This window comes from Ambystoma mexicanum, chromosome 12 (genome assembly GCF_040938575.1).
Source record: "Ambystoma mexicanum isolate Mex_15411 chromosome 12, UKY_AmexF1_1, whole genome shotgun sequence".
Taxonomy (NCBI): Eukaryota; Metazoa; Chordata; class Amphibia; order Caudata; family Ambystomatidae; genus Ambystoma; species Ambystoma mexicanum.
Window position 1 is genome coordinate 1,131,709,902 of NC_090936.1, and position 18,080 is coordinate 1,131,727,981.

Genomic DNA, 18,080 nt, shown 5'->3' on the forward strand with positions numbered 1-18,080 from the left:
GCTCACTCTCTGCAGCTCTGCTGCGAGTGAAACTCCAGCTGACTCCTTCTCCGTCAGCTGTGCTGAGCACCGCCGTTCAGAGTGCCGCCGTAGCACCGGAGTGCCAGAGGATGCCCTCCATCCCACATCAACAGCCGACTACACCGTCAGCTGTATGGAGTGCCGCCGTAGCACCGGATTGCTTAAAAATGCCCATCACGTCCATTGCATGCCACGAGATCCAAGCAGAGCCTAATATGCCACGGCTGTGGTTGCCATAGGACCCAGGAATAAACAAGCCACTGCTGAGGCCCACAATTGGTCCCTTGGCCCAGCCAGCTCTTCCCCTCCTGCCTTTAATGGAGGGGGGGCACACCGCCAGGCGAAGCTGCAGAGGAGTGAAGGCCAGGAGAAAAGGCCAAGCTCACTCTCTGCAGCTCTGCTGCGAGTGAAACTCCAGCTGACTCCTTCTCCGTCAGCTGTGCTGAGCACCGCCGTTCAGAGTGCCGCCGTAGCACTGGAGTGCTTGAGGATGCCCTGCATCCCACATCAACAGCCGCCTACACCGTCAGCTGTTTGGAGTGCCGCCATAGCACTGGAGTGGTTAAAAATGCCCCTCACGTCCATTGCATGCCACAAGATCCAAGGATAGCCTAAGATGGCCGCTGCCGTGGTTGCCATAGGAACCAGGAATAAACAAGCCACTGCTGAGGCCCGCAATTGGTCCCTTGGCCCAGCCAGCCCCTCCCCTCCTGCGTTTAATGGAGGGGGGGACACACCGCCAAGCGAAGCCGCAGAGGAGCGAAGGCCATGAGAAAAGGCCAAGCTCACTCTCTGCAGCTCCGCTGCGAGTGAAACTCCATCTGACTCCTTCTCCGTCAGCTGCACTGAGCACCACCGTTCGGAGTGCCGCCATAGCACCGGAGTGCTTGAGGATGCCCTCCATCCCACATCAACAGCCGTCTACACCGTCAGTCTACACCGTCAGCTGTTTGGAGTGCTGCCGTAGCACCGGAGTGCTTAAAAATGCCCCTCACGTCCATTGCATGCCACAAGCTCCAATGAGAGCCAAAAATGGGCGCTGCCGTGGTTGCCATAGGAACCAGGAATAAACAAGCCACTGCTGAGGCCCGCAATTGGTCCGTTGGCCCAGCCAGCCACTCCCCTCCTGCCTTTAATGGAGGGGGGCACACCGCCAGCCAAAGCCGCAGAGGAGCGAAGGCCAGGAGAAAAGGCCAAGCTTACTCTCTGCAGCTCCGCTGCGAGTGAAACTCCAGCCGACTCCTTCTCCATCAGCTGTGCTGAGCACAGCCATTTGGAGTGCCGCCGTAGCACCGGAGTGCTTAAAAATGCCCCTCACATCCATTGCATGCCACAATATCCAAGGAGAGCCTAAAACGGCTGCTGCCGTGGTTGCCATAGGAACCAGGAATAAACAAGCCACTGCTGAGGCCCGCAATTGGTCCCTTGGCCCAGCCAGCCCCTCCCCTCCTGCCTTTAATGGACGGGGGCACACCGCCAGGCAAAGCTGCAGAGGAGCGAAGGCCAGGAGAAAAGGCCAAGCTTACTCTCTGCAGCTCTGCTGCGAGTGAAACTCCAGCTGACTCCTTCTCCATCAGCTGTGCTGAGCACCGCCGTTCGGAGTGCTGCCGTAGCACTGGAGTTCTTGAGGATGCTCTGCATCCAACATCAACAGCAGACTACACCGTCAGCTGTTTGGAGTGCCGCCGTAGCACCGGAGTGCTTAAAAATGTCCCTCACGTCCATTGCATGCCACGAGATTCAAGGAGAGCCTAAGATGGCCGCCGCTGTGGTTGACATAGGAACCAGGAATAAACAAGCCACTGCTGAGGCCTGCAATTGGTCCCTTGTCCCAGCCAGCCCCTCCCCTCCTGCCTTTAATGGAGGGGGGGCACACCGCCGGGCGCAACCGCAAAGGAGCGAAGGCCAGGAGAAAAGGCCAAGGTCACTCTCTGCAACTCTCCGCTGCTTGAAGGCGCAGAAGGCCACCAAACTATGCCCATCACTAGGTAAGCGCACCCTAATAGCACCTGATGCCTGTATCCCTAGCATATCAATGCGTAATGATCGACTGCGTGCGCGCATGATCCGGTCACCAGTCAGCACCTTCTGCCCCAGCAGTCTATTAAGGCTGTCTCGCCTCAGGGCAAGACTTGCTAACCATTCAAGGCCATGCCTACCTCCTTTTTCACTTCTGCACCTGCATGCACCGCCCTGCACGCACAGCATTCACCAAGTCCACCCACAATCACCCCTGGACTCCACCCCCCACCAAAGGATACACCCCCCTCCTCAACCAGCTCCTTCCCAAACCCAACAAGCCGCAGCACGATAGGACAGGCGTCCGCCCGGCTGCCCTCAACATACTGTTGCATAACAATGTTTCTCTGTCCATGGGTGTACCTTCATTCCAGCCGGCAAGCTCGCCGCCTCATCAATCCATCACTGACTTCCTGGGAGAGAAGGAAGCACCCAACATCACCCAAGCAGAAATCAACGATTCTGCCTGTAATTATGTATCTCCCACCTGTGACACACCTACCATAGTTGCCTGCGTGCCACACATCCCTGTTTCCTCAAACAATACCCCGCCTACTTTCTTTATGCCTTGTACCATTGCCGCTTGCACTGCCCTACCATGTATGGCTGTTAACACCACTTGCAATGTTCCCACACCCACCCCTTGCGCACCACTGCTAAACAATGCTCATCATTCTACCCTGCCTACTGCCAAGATGCCTTCCACTGTTCAGCCTCCATGCACTGGTGTGGATATTGACTTGTATTTGCCCTGTACTGACGTGCTACCATGCAGTAATGTTCAGCCTCCATGCACTGATGTGGATATTGATTTGTATGTGCCCTGTATTGACTTGCCACCATGTCGTACTGACCTGACATCATGCACTGATGTGGAAACTGCCTGCAATGTATTCACACCTGTCTCACACGGCACACTGTCTTGTAACGACAACCTCAACCCCTTAAGTACAACTGCTCCACCCTCTCCCAGTGCTTCCTCCTCTTCCCCTCACCCTGAAACCTACCTCAAATGTGCCCTAATTAACTCTCGTTCCCTACCAGCCTATGCACTAGATATACATGACTTGGTCACCAGCAGCAAGCTTGATCTCCTCTTCCTTAGCGAAACATGGCTATCAGAGTCCTCTGGACCCGCCCTCACCCTAGCAGTACCCGAGGGGTACATTATCTATAGACAAAACCGTTCCTTTCACACAGGGGGTGGTGTCGCCCTCATTGCCAAAGACTCTCTATCCATCAGGACCATTGAGAAGGACCTTGATCAGAACTCTGATTACCTCCTACTCAAGCTCAAGCTCTCAGACAACTGCACCTATACCATGCACCTCATTTACCGTCTGCCCGGCCCTCCAATGACTTCCAATATGCTCTAACCCACTCACTGTCAGATAACCTTAAAAACTCATCTAAAATTCTGCTCTTAAGGGACTTTAACTTAGGTATCAATGAACCTAAAGACCCACAATCCAAAAACCTCAACAAATCACTGCGCACCTTGGGGTTCGTGCAAGCCATCTCCAGCCCCACTCATGTTAAAGAACGCACCCTAGATTGGGTTACCCACCATAACTGCTCACTAAGCCACTCTGTGATCATCCCACAACCCTGGTCTGATCACCACTGTATTCTGTTCAACATCCTCACCTCCAAAGGTCCTCCACCGCCCACCCTCACTCTTCCTGCATCCATCGCCCGTAGAAATCCAAACATTCTAACACCTGGTTCACACAGGATCTCCTAAAATTATGTGGGGAAAAAGGGACTGCTCTTAAAACATGGATCAATAACCCCACCAAGGCCACCATACTCCCATTCAAATACATCTCTAAACAATACAAAACTGCCATCACCAATGCTAAATCCTCTTCCTACAATACCGGGATAGCTAATGCTAAATCCAGAAGTAGAGAAATATTTGCCATTTTCAGAGAACTTGAGACTCCCACCTCTCCCCCATCTCCAATAGTGAAGGATGAAGCGTGGTGTAACACCATTCAGTCTACCATGCTAAGCAAACAGGAAACCTTGCAAGCCAAAATCCTTGCACACCAACAAGAGCTCACTAAACTGATCTCCAGTACTCAAACTGACCCCACACCAGGAGACAAGCCCACCTGTTCCCCCATGTTCGACTTCAGAGATATGAGCGAGAAGGAGATCTCCTCACTACTCCAATCCATCAAACCCTCCAATTGTAAGGGTGACGCCTGCCCCGCACAAGTCATCAAGGACTGTGTCCCCTCCCTAGTCCCTATAATCATAGCATTCATTAATGCCTCCTTCCGTTCTAGCTACGTCCCAGTGGGACTCAAGGAAGCGTGGGTTTGTCCGCTTCTAAAAAAGCCCTCCCTCGACCCCTCCAATTGCGGGCCTCAGCAGTGGCTTGTTTCTCTGAAAGAGCTTGCAAATGGATTGACTCATTTCTTAAAGACCGGGTAATGAAAGTCTTCTCTGACTCTTCTAGCGCCAACCCCAGCACCATCAAATGTGGTGTACCGCAAGGCTCCTGCACTGCCCCCATCCTCTACAACCTCTTCATGAGGCCACTGTTCATAATCCTGGACTCCCTGGGCATCTCATACACAAAGTATGCTGATCACACCCAGGTACTCATCCCCCTCTCGGGTGATTACCAGGCCGACCAGAACAACCTCAATTCCATCTACACAACAATCCAATCCTGGATGGCAGAAAACTGGCTATGTCTCAACAGTGAAAAAACTGAACTACTGCTAGTTGGTTCCCCTCCACCTTGAGCAAATTGGACAACAAATATTCCACCTCCTCCATTGACAACATCCCCATCACTGTGTCACCCTCCATCAAAACACTAGGTGTTTACCTCGAACCAGACCTAACCATGGAGAGGCAGGTCAATTCCATAGCCTCCTCATCTGCCTATCATTCTAAACTCATTAACTCATTAACAGACCCTTCCTGTCTCAACAGAATTGCCTCTCCATCGCCAGGGCCATAATTGGCTCCAGGCTTGACTACTGCAATGCACTACTAATCAGCACTTCTGCCAAGAATGTCGCCAAACTTCAAATCGTTCAAAACAATGCGCTCAGAGCCGCCACCGGCCTCACACGTAAAGAACACATCTCGGTACTTAGAAGACAAGTCCACTGGCTCCCAGTCAAGGAGAGGATCACATTCAAAGCCCTGCCTTTGACTCAGAAGTGCCTTCACGACCTTGCCCCCCCCACTTGTCATGCAGAATCACCAAACCCGCCTCCCTTAGACCTTCCAGATCCCATTACTCTAATCTCCTAGCTGTCCCTAGAACCCGCAAAGCCCGGGCAGGCGGCTCCAGCTTCCCTGCAGTCACCCCCCGACTCTGGAACTCCCTACCGCCCCACATCAGGTCCATTGAATCCCACTCAGCCTTTTGCAAAGCCATCAAATCTAACCTCTTTGTCTGACTGTTTTAACCTGGATTCTATGACAATTTGCACCTGCATGTACTCTGTGTTACTCTGTAAACACTTTCTCTGAACTGAACTGTAACAAGTAATACTGGGCGGCTTCTTTATAACCCTTAATCGAGCCTTCTTAAGCTCTGACATAGCGCCTCGATGCCTGCGGGCTGTCGTGCGCTCTACAAATTTAAAATAAATAAATAAAAATAAAGAGTTTACTGTTATAGATACATTTAGTTCTAAAATGTCTCTAAAAATGTCCATCTACTTGCTTGTTGGTGGTGCTCTAGTGTTTTCTTATGTAAGCAGTACCTGATTGGATGTGCAGTATGTTAGTGATGTCAATAAGATGTGAATGGGTCTGGAGTATGTGGCAGTTTCCCCAAGATAGCCATTTTCTTTCAGCATTGGAAGAGAGAGGTATGGCTGTTTATTTTGTATTTATTTATAAAACTGCTATTGGTGCATTAGCAGTTATAAAGTATGTGTGCCTGTAACTGAGGTGCTAAAAACACGTGACACGTGTGGTGGGCCTAAAGCTATGGTGTTCCTGTCCCTTAATTTCACTGTACTACCTCATCTGCAGTGGCTCAGCTATATCTTTATTGCCTGCAGCCTTATTTTACATGGGTAGTGCGCTCCTGCTGCTCCCCATTAGCTGCTTTCATCAGAAATACCTTTGCAGTGGGCTTTGGCACAGTAGCATGTCCCTGCATGCCCGCCGCCATTGGTAGTACGCTCCTGTTGCTCCCTTCTAACCGTGTGTCCATAAATATCCTTGTCCGGCTTCAGACGGGAGCAGCAGTCCCAAAAAGACATAGAGATCGAGTGGGAGCCTGCATGCATTGTCACCTATCAGCGGGAGATCAATGGAAAAGTGGCAGCTGTGGGTTTCCATTTATTCCCATAACTATCACACTTTGGCTTTAAACATGGGAGTTTGGAGCAATGTCATAATCTGCTTTTCGATCTGGCAAATTTATATTCTATTTTTCTGTATTTTATTCAATGTAACTTAAAAATTGTTTTGTACAAATTGAAAAGTTGAGCAATCAGCTAAATCAATAATAAAAAAAAAATCTGGCAAATATAGATAAAACAACTTCATTGCGTTGGTCATACGAAGTTTGGAACATGCTGCGAGTATGGGCTGGCTGTATCTATTATGATCACACTCAATCACGGTCTGTGGAGAAAGTGATTTTTCAAAACACATTTTAATATGTATAAACATTTCATCAGGCTTATATAGCAGTAAAAAAGTATTTCTATTTGTCAATGGTTCTTTCCAACATCAAGGAAAAGTGACACTTGTTCACTTCCAACAATTAAAAATCAGTCCCAAGTGTATTAATAAGAGCTGAAAAAACACAAGGGGCCTCATTACGACCCTGGCGGTAAGGGGTTTACGCCAGCGTTAGCTGCGCCGACCCCTTACCGCCAATTACGAGGTCCCTTAGCGCCATGGCGCTTTTAACACCTGCTTTTAGCAGGTGTTAAAATCCATGGCGCTAAGGGACCATGGAGTTAATTACGCCACCGTAATTTACGGTGGCGTAATTAACGCCTTCCCCACTCCCATTATGCCCTATGGGGCAAAAATGGGAATGGGGAAGGGTAAATGGGGATTGGGGACTTACCGCCCCGCCAAGGTCGGAATGGGGCGGTAAGTCCGCCAACCACCATGGCGTAAACGTAGTTTACGCCATGGTGGTAAAGTCACGGCCCAGGCGGTAACTTACCGCCTGGGTCGTAATGAGGCCCAAGGCATTTTACATTAGATAAAGCAAATGTACTTAGAGTTTTCTAGTGCTATATCTGCAAACCAGTGTATGAATAATTTATGGCCACTAGGGTGTATCTATTATGAACATGCATTTAGAATGTTTTCAAAGGTCTTACTTGTATCTTAAAAGCAAGCCTTTTCAATTTGTGCTGTCAGGTCATCGTTTAATAAATGGATTCTTTCCAGCCTCCCAATGCATAGTTGGAAGAACACAGCAGTTCATTCACCAAGCAAAGGCTTTGGAAGACACATGGCAGATAGTCACGAGCCTGGCAAGATGAAATACTGCAGTTAACGTGTAATGCTTCCAAACATACAGTGCTATTTTATTTTGATTGGAATTCATAATTGTTGAAGCAGGCAGGTCACATATCACAGCAGCATAGCACCTAGACTCCGACATGACTGTCAAAAGATTAGGCGCCTGGTGTGTACATCCTAGGCCTGTGTGAAATTGTGATTTCAAGTCCACGTTTAAAATGTTCATTGCACAAGGCTGCAGATTTCGACTGCATTCCCAGTGCTAACAACTAGCTGTGAAGCGCACGCTCTAGGCGCTGCACACTTTTCACAATATACAAGTGGCGAGAAGCAGTGACATACAGGTGTGACATGGATCTAATCTTCACATTATATCAGGCTCACACCCCTGTGACTCACCTAAGTTCAAACAGCTGTTAACTGTTCACAAAGGTTTCACCCTGTTGGATTTTTGAGTGGTAGAGATACATAAAAATGTTGTTGTCCGACATCATTGGTAATGCGTCGATGTCGGAAAAGCAAATGTGCCAGGGAACACAATGGGCCTCATTATGACCCAGGCGGTAAGTTACTACGTTTACGCCATGGTGGTTGGCGGACTTACCGCCCCATTCCGAGGTTGGCGGGGCGGTAAGTCCCCATTAACCCATTTACTCTACCCCATTCCCATTTTTGCCCCATAGGGCATAATGGGAGTGGGGAAGGCGTTAATTACGCCACCGTAAATTACGGTGGCGTAATTAACAACATGGTCCCTTAGCGCCATGGATTTTAACACCTGCTAAAAGCAGGTGTTAAATCCTCCATGGCGCTAAGGGACCTCGTAATCAGGCGGTAAGGGTCGTCGCTGTTTACGCCGCCGTAAACCCCTTACCGCCTGGGTCCTAATGAGGCCCAATGTTGGTTATCTCGGTGGCAGAGAGCCTGAAAACACAGCAAAAGGGATGGATAAAAAAGCGTCCTTGCCTGTTGCTCTGTTGATCAGCATTCTATTCTCTGGATACACATTTAGCTGGTTTGTTAAACTGATTTGCACCCAAGTAGGGGTGCTCAGCCGATCGCATGGCTGGACACATGGGTGGAAACTGGCCGTGCCTACCTGCATTCTCACAGTTACCCCCACTCCTTCACCTTGTTCCACAATTTTCAGTTTTGGCTTTTAGGTGACACTGCTATAAGACGGCCATGAATGCACACCATTTTGCATCTGTTGTCATGGCATTCCCACCTACTTCTTGCCCTCCCCCCCCCACAGTCTTCTGAGAGTTGCAGTCTACAGGTGTGATAAAAGTGTGTTAACCAGGTCTGTCTTCAGCCACTATATTTATGAGCATAATGTGTGCCGTTTTGGTTCGTGGATATGCATTAGGCATTTGACAGGTACTGCTACTAGATAGCCATGCTTTGTCACCATTTGGCATCTCCTTTCATGGCTTTCCCAACCACTTCCTTCCCCCCAACCACCAAAAACACATCCTGTTGAGGTCTCTGAGCTAGCTTTTCCAAGCCTCACCATAAAACGTTGTGTTTGAAGTGTGTGACAGTGTTTATGTTAAGCAGTGTAATGAGAGTTATTGTCTACTGGTGTGATTAAAATGTGTTAACAAGATCTGTCTGCATCCACTATTTTTATAAGCACTATGTGTGTCATTTAGGCTTGTGAATATGCATTAGGCATTTGCCAGGTACCGCTATTAGATGGACATGTACTTACACCAGTTTATATCTGCTTTTATGAATAGCCAGTTAATATTACTCTGGCAATGGTAGGCAAGTCCCAAAACCAACACCAAGTGTTTGGAAAATACATTATTGCATTTCATATTATTATATTAAAAAAGGAAATGTTTATTAAATGAATATATGTTTTAACATTTAAACAATTTAAGAAAATACAAAAAAGCAAAACAATTGGCATTGCCAAATCTTGTTAGTTCAATACTTGGTTGCTTGCTAACTAGGTTTGTCCTATACAAATCCCCAAAATGTGTCCATGCAATTGTGTCTCTCTTCATTAGCCTTGTGCTTTAATACAGTTTCTGAGGTAGCAGAATGCCTCCTGACTTCTAGGAATGGGGCCTCCGTTCTGGGCTGGAATAAGCCGGTAAAATAGTTCAGCGGGTTAAGAGCTCAATTATGTGACGTGCTTGAACTGCAGGTCGCAGGTTCAAATCCTGGCAAGGTTGACTCCGTCTTTTATCCTTCTGAGGTCGATAAAGTAAGCACCAATCCCGATTGGATAATAATAAAGTATGTAAATATGTTCTATTTAAAGCGCTTTGGATGAAAGTGCTATATAAATAACAGGCTATCATTAATATTTCAAATTACGATTCACTAATAATACAACTACCTTACACATCCTGCATTCCAGGGGCATTGCCATGTTGTAGTCACCCATGACCCTCTCAGCCTTGGGCCAAGGGGAGCTACCACTGGGTATTGGCCCTAGGACGGGCGTGTTGTTGTTATTAGACATGGGAGAAATATCGGAATGTTGGGGCAGGAGAATTACACCAACCATTGCACTCTGACACTGCCTGGTCTGCAATTGAGCAGCCAGTATTGCAATGTTCTAATACAGCGTTACAGACTGAGGAATGGATCATTATCACAGGCTACACCGAGGTCCTAAAGGTAATCATATCAAGTGAGATGTATAAGTCTATTAGCACAAGTTGCTTGTAGGGGTAAATGTTTTGGAGTTGTGACGATAAAGTAAAACATGTTAGTTTGATGGTGAGTAAAGTACACAATGTGTGTGAGTACATTAAATGTGGTTTTATTTTGTGATAAATAATTAGACTATCTTCATATGGTTAGTATACTAATTGTCCATATAATTGTACTGCAATATTTTTGGCATGAGTTTGCTTTGAGTGCAAGGCTAAAGTGGATGGGTTTACTTTACAAAAGTGAAAGCATTGCTCCATGTTCTAATGTTTACTTTGTTGTGTTAAAGTTGGCTGGAGTGTCTTGTTGAAAGAAAGCTTGGGAACTGCCCATTCTTCAGCGGTTCCACTTTGCACTATTACTTAGGTAAGCAGCCCATTGCCTGTGACCCCCTACTTTTCCGGCACCCCCTCTCCACCTCCCTCTGTTTTCCTGCGCCTGGGGGTTGGACGGGAACCGTATATGGCCATCTGGGGCCCAGGTACTTTATAGTTGAAGGGGACATTGTGCCATTATTTCCCATTACCCTACAGGGTCTCATCTGCAATTTGTCAGAGTACCCCTTGTTTATAGGTTAAGTATACATGGCACCGAGCAGTTTCCAAACAAACACCTATGGGGAGGTAAGAGGATTATGAGCCCTTTCCTTGGCACATCCTCTATATTTTTTAGGCGAAGCCTAGAACAACAAACAAAACAGTGCCAGGGGGCTTGATAAGTGCTCTTTTCAAATAGTGTCCCAATGCGTACAGCATTAATCACCAGTTACTAGTCAGATTCCAAACAAATTTACGAAAAATATATATCATTTATTAGTTTTCATCATTATTAAAAAACTTTGAATTTGTTCACAGTCAACATTAAAAACCTCAGTATCCAGACAACTGGCATACAGTGCAAATGCAAATAGCATGTACCATTTCACAATTGGAGGTAAAATAGCAGAGACAACAGAAAAAATATGAAATAATCACAACAGATGTCAAATAATAAACAGTGTGAAAAAACCAGGAGTGAATAAAGATTGAGGTCACTCCGGGGTAGTGTTGTGCAAATATCACCAAAATCAACCTACTCATTCACTACATTTGTTCTAATTCAAATTCAGACATACTCATTCATTCATCCATCACTTTCCCTTGTTCCTTGTTACCCCGTGTTTATAGGTTAAGTATACATGGCACCAAGCAGTTTCCTGCAGACATGACCATGGTCTTTGATCTGCACTTAGACGAAAGCATCTTATCTACACCTTAAACTCCTTTTTGTATATAATTGTTCATAGCTTCCTACACTTAATTTTAATTGTCAGCACTTCATTTTTTTACTCTTTTCACACCTTCATGAATTTCCTTTCTTTCCTTCCGCCTTTTTTTCAAATAACAGGGTCCTGCTACTTATTGCCCTGATGAAGGCGGAACACTCTCTCCAACTGTGAAGATTCTATTTTCTCCACTCAGTTCTCACCGCCAAAACGGATTTTTTTGATTAAAGGATACGGGAGGTTCTTCAACAAATACTGTGTCCAGTTTGGATTAAGAACCCTGTCTTCAGTGCTCCATTTGCAAGGACATTCCTTTTTGGTGAAGCCATTTTGGGTTCTTATTCTCCCTCAGATGCGTTGGCAGACCCAATCCCAGCTTTTCAATATTTCTAGCCTGGGACTTCATTCTCAACTAATAAGACTATTCATTGGGAACAAAAAATCATTTTCCTTTTGTTACATTTGATGTTTACAATTTGCTCTAATAATGCAGTCAGAAAAAATATTGTATTGACCTCCAGAGTAACTGTGTATTTCTCTGTTCCTATTTGTATAGGAAAAATTGAATGCCTAAAATGACGAGGAACTCTTGTTTATGTCCGGATTTGGTCCGGGTTCGTCCTTTCTCTTTTTGGTTTAGTTTTTGATTTGTCTTCTTCATTTTTCATAGGTTCAACCCGTTAATATATGGTTTGAAAGATTTTATCCACTTTTAAGAATGTGAATTACATGTTTGACTTAATTATATGTATGACTTTTCCACATTAAATGTGTTTTCAATTGTTATGAATGGTTATGACTCTGTTATATACAATTGGGTGTAGTGTTTTACATAACCAATAAAGTTATACAGGTATTGGACATATATGGTACTAATTCATTTACACCGTTCATGGGCCAATCCTTGATGTACCAGTACTCTTTTTGTTGTGAATATAAGTCTTACTAGCCCTTCACTGGCAGGCTACCCCAGGGCAGACCACTGCCACCACTGAGTGGCCTCCTCTTTTGGAATATATGCTATTGGACAACCACAGTTGTTTAGTGGTCAGGTACCCCACATGGTGGGGATTTACTGATTCAAATACAATAGCCACACTTAGGCTTCCCAGTAGAGTACTTCCTTTTTTGATTTTGTTTTACTCCTTCATAGCTAGATCACTCGAGTCCCCTACCTGTCTATACCTGTACCTGGTTCCTGGCGCCTGTACGTGTTCACAATTTCTGGTGCAGGAGGCACGGATATGGCCGAGAATGCAACCTTAAGCTCCTCAGAGGAGAAAACCATTGAGTTAATCCGTGGTCCCTCTCTATTTGACCCTCCGGATCCTAATCAGCCCTCGACCTCATCCAGCACAGCTGAGGATCTATTAAAATTGAAAAAGAAGGCTTTTTGCACCGAGCTCCACGGTCACTTCCTCAGGGAGTATTTGAAAAATAGCATCATACCAAGTGGATTCATAGTGCAAAATAACTCCGGTTATTTTTAGAAGACAAAGAGTACACCTCCAATTTCAGCTTTATTGCCACCAAGTGCAGTCGGGACCTGATGGTCCTTACCATTACCACTGCACAAAGCATCAGTACAGAACTACAGAGAAACTTAGTGTTAGAAGAAACGAAATTTAAGGCTAACACTTTACTTACTGACTTAGAGGCACAACTTTCAAACATTAATAAACAGTTTGAAAAATTTAAGGCCAATACCCTAACCAAAAAAATAAATAAACTAAACAAAGACATTAAGGATTTCAAGACTGAAGTTATCTATCCATACACGGCCGAAGGCTATATTGATTCCCTTAAAAAACAAGGGAGCTCATCCCAATCTCCCTCAGGAGGTAGAAGAGGTAGAGTTACCTTCTCGGGATCAAGCAGCTCCGGGTCATCTGGGGGCAGCTCACACCAGAACTTCCCACCCTATCAGCCTCAATACTTTGGACCACCACAATTTCAGGGCCCCTACCCTCCACCTTTCCCTTTTTTAGGCAGAGGAGGACAGGGAGTAGGATGGGGTCCCCCATTTTTGATCACTCCATATCAGGGACAACAGCGACGTCCCAGGAGACGGAGACGATAGATCAAATCCTGGACAACAATCAGCTACCGATTTTCAATCTGGGCAAATTTGACCTCTCTCCATGCCAAATCTCACTTTTAACTAAAGGTCTCTCCTTTGTACCAACTAGTGACACAGATTGGTATAAAACATAAATGGAGATACGTCGATTCTTTTGCAATCTAAGACTCCGGATCTTCTTTCAGGATCACAATGAACAAGATATCATTCTAGACACGGGCCACATCCACAATCTTCTTTCACACCCACAGATAATCAGGTACCTGACGATCTGCTCACCTTTGAGAGGTGTGTGTTGCGAGACATCAGACTATTGAAGAAGAATAAAAACAAGCTACATCAGAATCTAACCAAGGGTGAGAGAAAAGCCTTAAAAGATCTATCGAAAAATCGGAACCTCGTAATAAAATCGGCCGACAAAGGGGGAGGGATTGTGCTTATGATGAATGATCAATACACCCACATGATCATGACTTTATTACAAGATGTTGTCAGTTATCAGACTCTCAGAAAGGACCCCACCAGAGAAATGCAAATAGAAATCTCTGAAATTGTCACCTACGCCCGAGAGAGGGACTGGATTACTGACAAGGAAGCTACTTTTTTGACCACATCTTCTAATCGCAGACTCTGCCTACATGCCCTCCCCGAGATACATAAAAATGCCGAAGATCCACCGGGGAGACCAATTGTCTCCGGGTGTGGCTCCATTTTGGAACCATTAGGCCAATTTATCGACCACTTCCTTAAACTGTTAAGCATCAGAACGAAATCGTACCTACAGGACACGATGCACATCATTCAGGTGTTTGAACAATTGCCTTTTAATTCCTCACAACAATTATTAGTAACCATGGACATCAAGGCACTATATACTTCTATCCCACAGGATGCAGCGGTAGACTGTATATATGAGCATTTGACTCAAGAGGAAGCCCAACCCAAAGCATACCGGGTTCCACCAGAATGTATTATTGAACTGGCAACCTTTGCTCTATGCAAAAACTTTTTTACCTTTGACAACCAGTTTTACCTACAGGTCAAGGGCACGGCCATGGGCGCAACCTTCGCACCCAGCCTAGCAATTTTATTTATGGCCTCATTCGAAGAACAACATGTTTACAGCCAAACCAACCAGTGGATTTCGAACATCTCCCATTGGCATCGTTACATAGACGATATTATTTTCATTTGGTCTGGGGACGAGACATTGCTCCAACTATTTTTTGACTGGCTCAACACACTGAACAATAATATTCAATTCACCATGGAATTTAGCGCCACACGGATACATTTTTTGGACCTTGAAATCTCATGTCTCAATAATCAACTCATTTGCAACCTTTTCCGGAAACCCACTGTTCGTAATACACTTTTACATTACCAGAGTGACCGTCCACAACACATCAAACAGAACCTTCCGTTTGGTCAATTACTTAGGATTAGGAGGAACTGCACTTCCCTCAATGATTTCTACGAAAACGCCAATGCATGATACCCCAGCAGATTGGTGAATACTGCTACTAAGAGAGCTCGCTTCACTAATCGAGACTCACTCTTAATACCTAGAACAGATTCCAATGAACCCACAGAGGAAAGACTGACATGTGTGATCACACATGGCCCCAACACCTTTGATTTAAAAAAAGTGATCCGTAAGTATTGGCCTGTTGTACGATTACAGCTCTCGGACGAACCCATTCCTCGGTTCGCTTTTAAAAGAGCGAGGAATATCAGGGAACACCTGGTTCATTCCTCTTTTACACAAGTCCCACCGCGTACAGGCCTTTGGAATCTTCGCAGAGTCACCGCCCACTACCCCTGTGGGGCATGCTCGGTGTGCAAATTTACCAGGAAAATTCAAACATTCAAGATCGGTGACAGACAATGGGTTTTGAACAACCAATCTAACTGCAAAAGCAGCCAAGCTGTATATTGAATTGAGTGCCCATGTGGCCTCCGGTACGTGGGATAAACTATGCGGAGTGTTGGTACTCGGATATCAGAACATCGGTCCAGGATCCGATGCAAGAACATCACTTCCCCTTTGGTTTCACACTTCTTATCCCACCAACACACCCATGACGATATCTTCTGGTGGGTCCTTGACAGGATACAAACAGGCCCGAATATTCACAACAGACTCCTTGAACTAGAGAAAAGATGGATCTACAGACTGGATTCTCTGCAAAAAGGCCTTAACGAACAATCTCCATTTTAGTTGACCCACCCCGGTCCCTACAGGCTCACGACTTCCCACCTGAGGGCCACGGCCCTTACAACCATCATTTTACTCATTAGAACACAGGGTTACACCACAGGGGTCCTCTTTTTCCTCTTTGTCCCCCCCTTTGTTACCAGGTAGTGCCTCCTTTGTTTGGACCACACCTTATCCTCAGGTCCCATTTATACTTTGGGACCCCCCTCCGGCCTCCACTCCGACTGCTGCTCTTAGTGGGATTCCCACTACACGTTTCCATCTCCCACGTGACTAACTTTTGTCTAATACATACACTGAACACAGTCCGGGGAGGATATTAGCTCTCCCTATATATATATATTTTTTTTCTCTCAGTGTGTGTTTTACTCTACACACCGTTCCAGGCACGTCTCATATGATAGGCGCACCAAACAACAATGCCTGGACCTTAGCTAGCTCTCCGCTTGCTCACCTTTGTTAAAAGCGGAGCATTGCAAGCACCATCACCTGCCAGCCGTCACCTGACGGTTCCCATCAGGGCTCCCTTCCGTGTTTAGGCACTCCGCCTGATTGCACAGCCCCCCATACACATGGGGTCTTTCTCACCTTAGACACCGCTCAGGGTACGCTCCATCACATCTGCGCACCAACATACGTGTCAGGGGGTTCCCACTTTATTTAGGCACTCCATACATTTGTACAGCTCAACATCCTCTCGGTGTGTGCTTTTGTTAATACACCGTTCCAGGCACATCTTTCATCTTTTTTTGGCGCAGCAACGATAATGCCTGCGTGACTATTGGCACCGGGTCTCGACTTCCCCTTTGTCTTTGCTTTGGGCTCCCTGAGGTACCTCCCAGGAGTCGACTGTGCTGGGCTCTTATTGGCCATTTGGGACACAACTCCCATTCTGGCATCGACTTTCCAGGCTCCTCGGATTGATTGCCTTGCAACATATAGACACCTATCCCTGTTTCCAGCCCCCACAACGCGACGTCGTTGCCACAGTGACGGACGTCTCCCTTCCGCATTTTTTTGCCAAATCTGTCAGTGCAGCTCACGAACGCAGCCCGCTCACAGGACACGGCTGTCTTTCCAGATTCGCCGGTTCTTCGTGCTTACTGGAGCTTTACTCTCCACCCTGCTAGGTATTTAGTTACTTATTTAACATTCATTAGTTTGAAACAGGTTGCGACGCTGACAGGCCCACTTCGAGGCTTTCGCTAATGTATTTCTTCATTTTCCTTTTTCTTGTCTCAGAGTCACCATTTCTGTACGCCCCTAACAGGGACATTTCCCTCTTGAGGACTCTGATGCAGCTTTCTCTCTGCACGAAACGCAGATTTTTCAGCACTCCTCCCAGCGGGCTCCAATAGATACTCTTTTCTGCTGATTCATTCCAGCAGCATACACAGGTAATTCGATTTGGCCACTTCACATGTGCTCCCTTCTCAACCGGTTTTGGCTTGTAACCTCCATTTTATGATGTTTTTCTTTTTTATTTTATTTATTTTTCATATGCCTATTTCTTATGATTCTGACATATACACCAGTCCTGTATACGGCTTTTGGCTCCTACACGCGACCACTTTTAGCTCGCCAGTTTGCACCATTCATCAACCATTTCGTCCTATTGACAACATGGGAACTGTCCATGCTTCACCGGTTCCACTTTCCACTATTACTTAGGTAAGCAGCCCATTGCCTGTCACCCCCTACTTTTCCGGCACCCCCTCTCCGCCTCCCTCTGATTTCCTCCGCCTGGGGGTTGGACCGGAACCGTATATGGCCGTCTGGGGCCCAGGTACTTTATAGTTGAAGGAGACATTGTGCCATTATTTCCCATTACCCTACAGGGTCTCATCTGCAATTTGTCAGAGTACCCCTTGTTTATAGGTTAAGTATACATGGCACCGAGCAGTTTCCTGCAGACATGACCATGGTCTTTGATCTGCACTTAGACAAAAGCATCTTATCTACACCTTAAACTCCCTTTTGTATATAAATCTTCATAGCTTCCTACACTTGATTTTAATTGTCAGCACTTCATTTTTTTACTCTTTCCACACCTTCCTGAATTTTCTTTCTTTCCTTTGCCTTTTTTTTCAAATAACAGGGTCCTGCTACTTATTGCCCTGATGAAGGCGAAACACTCTCTCCAACTGTGAATATTCTATTTTCTCACCGCCGAAACGCATTTTTTTGATTAAAGGATACGGGAGGTTCTTCAATAAATACTGTATCCAGTTTGGATTAAGAACCCTGTCTTCAGTGCTCCATTTGCAAGGACACTCCTTTTTGGTGAAGCTGTTTTGGGTTCTTATTCTCCCTCAGATGCGTTGGCAGACCCA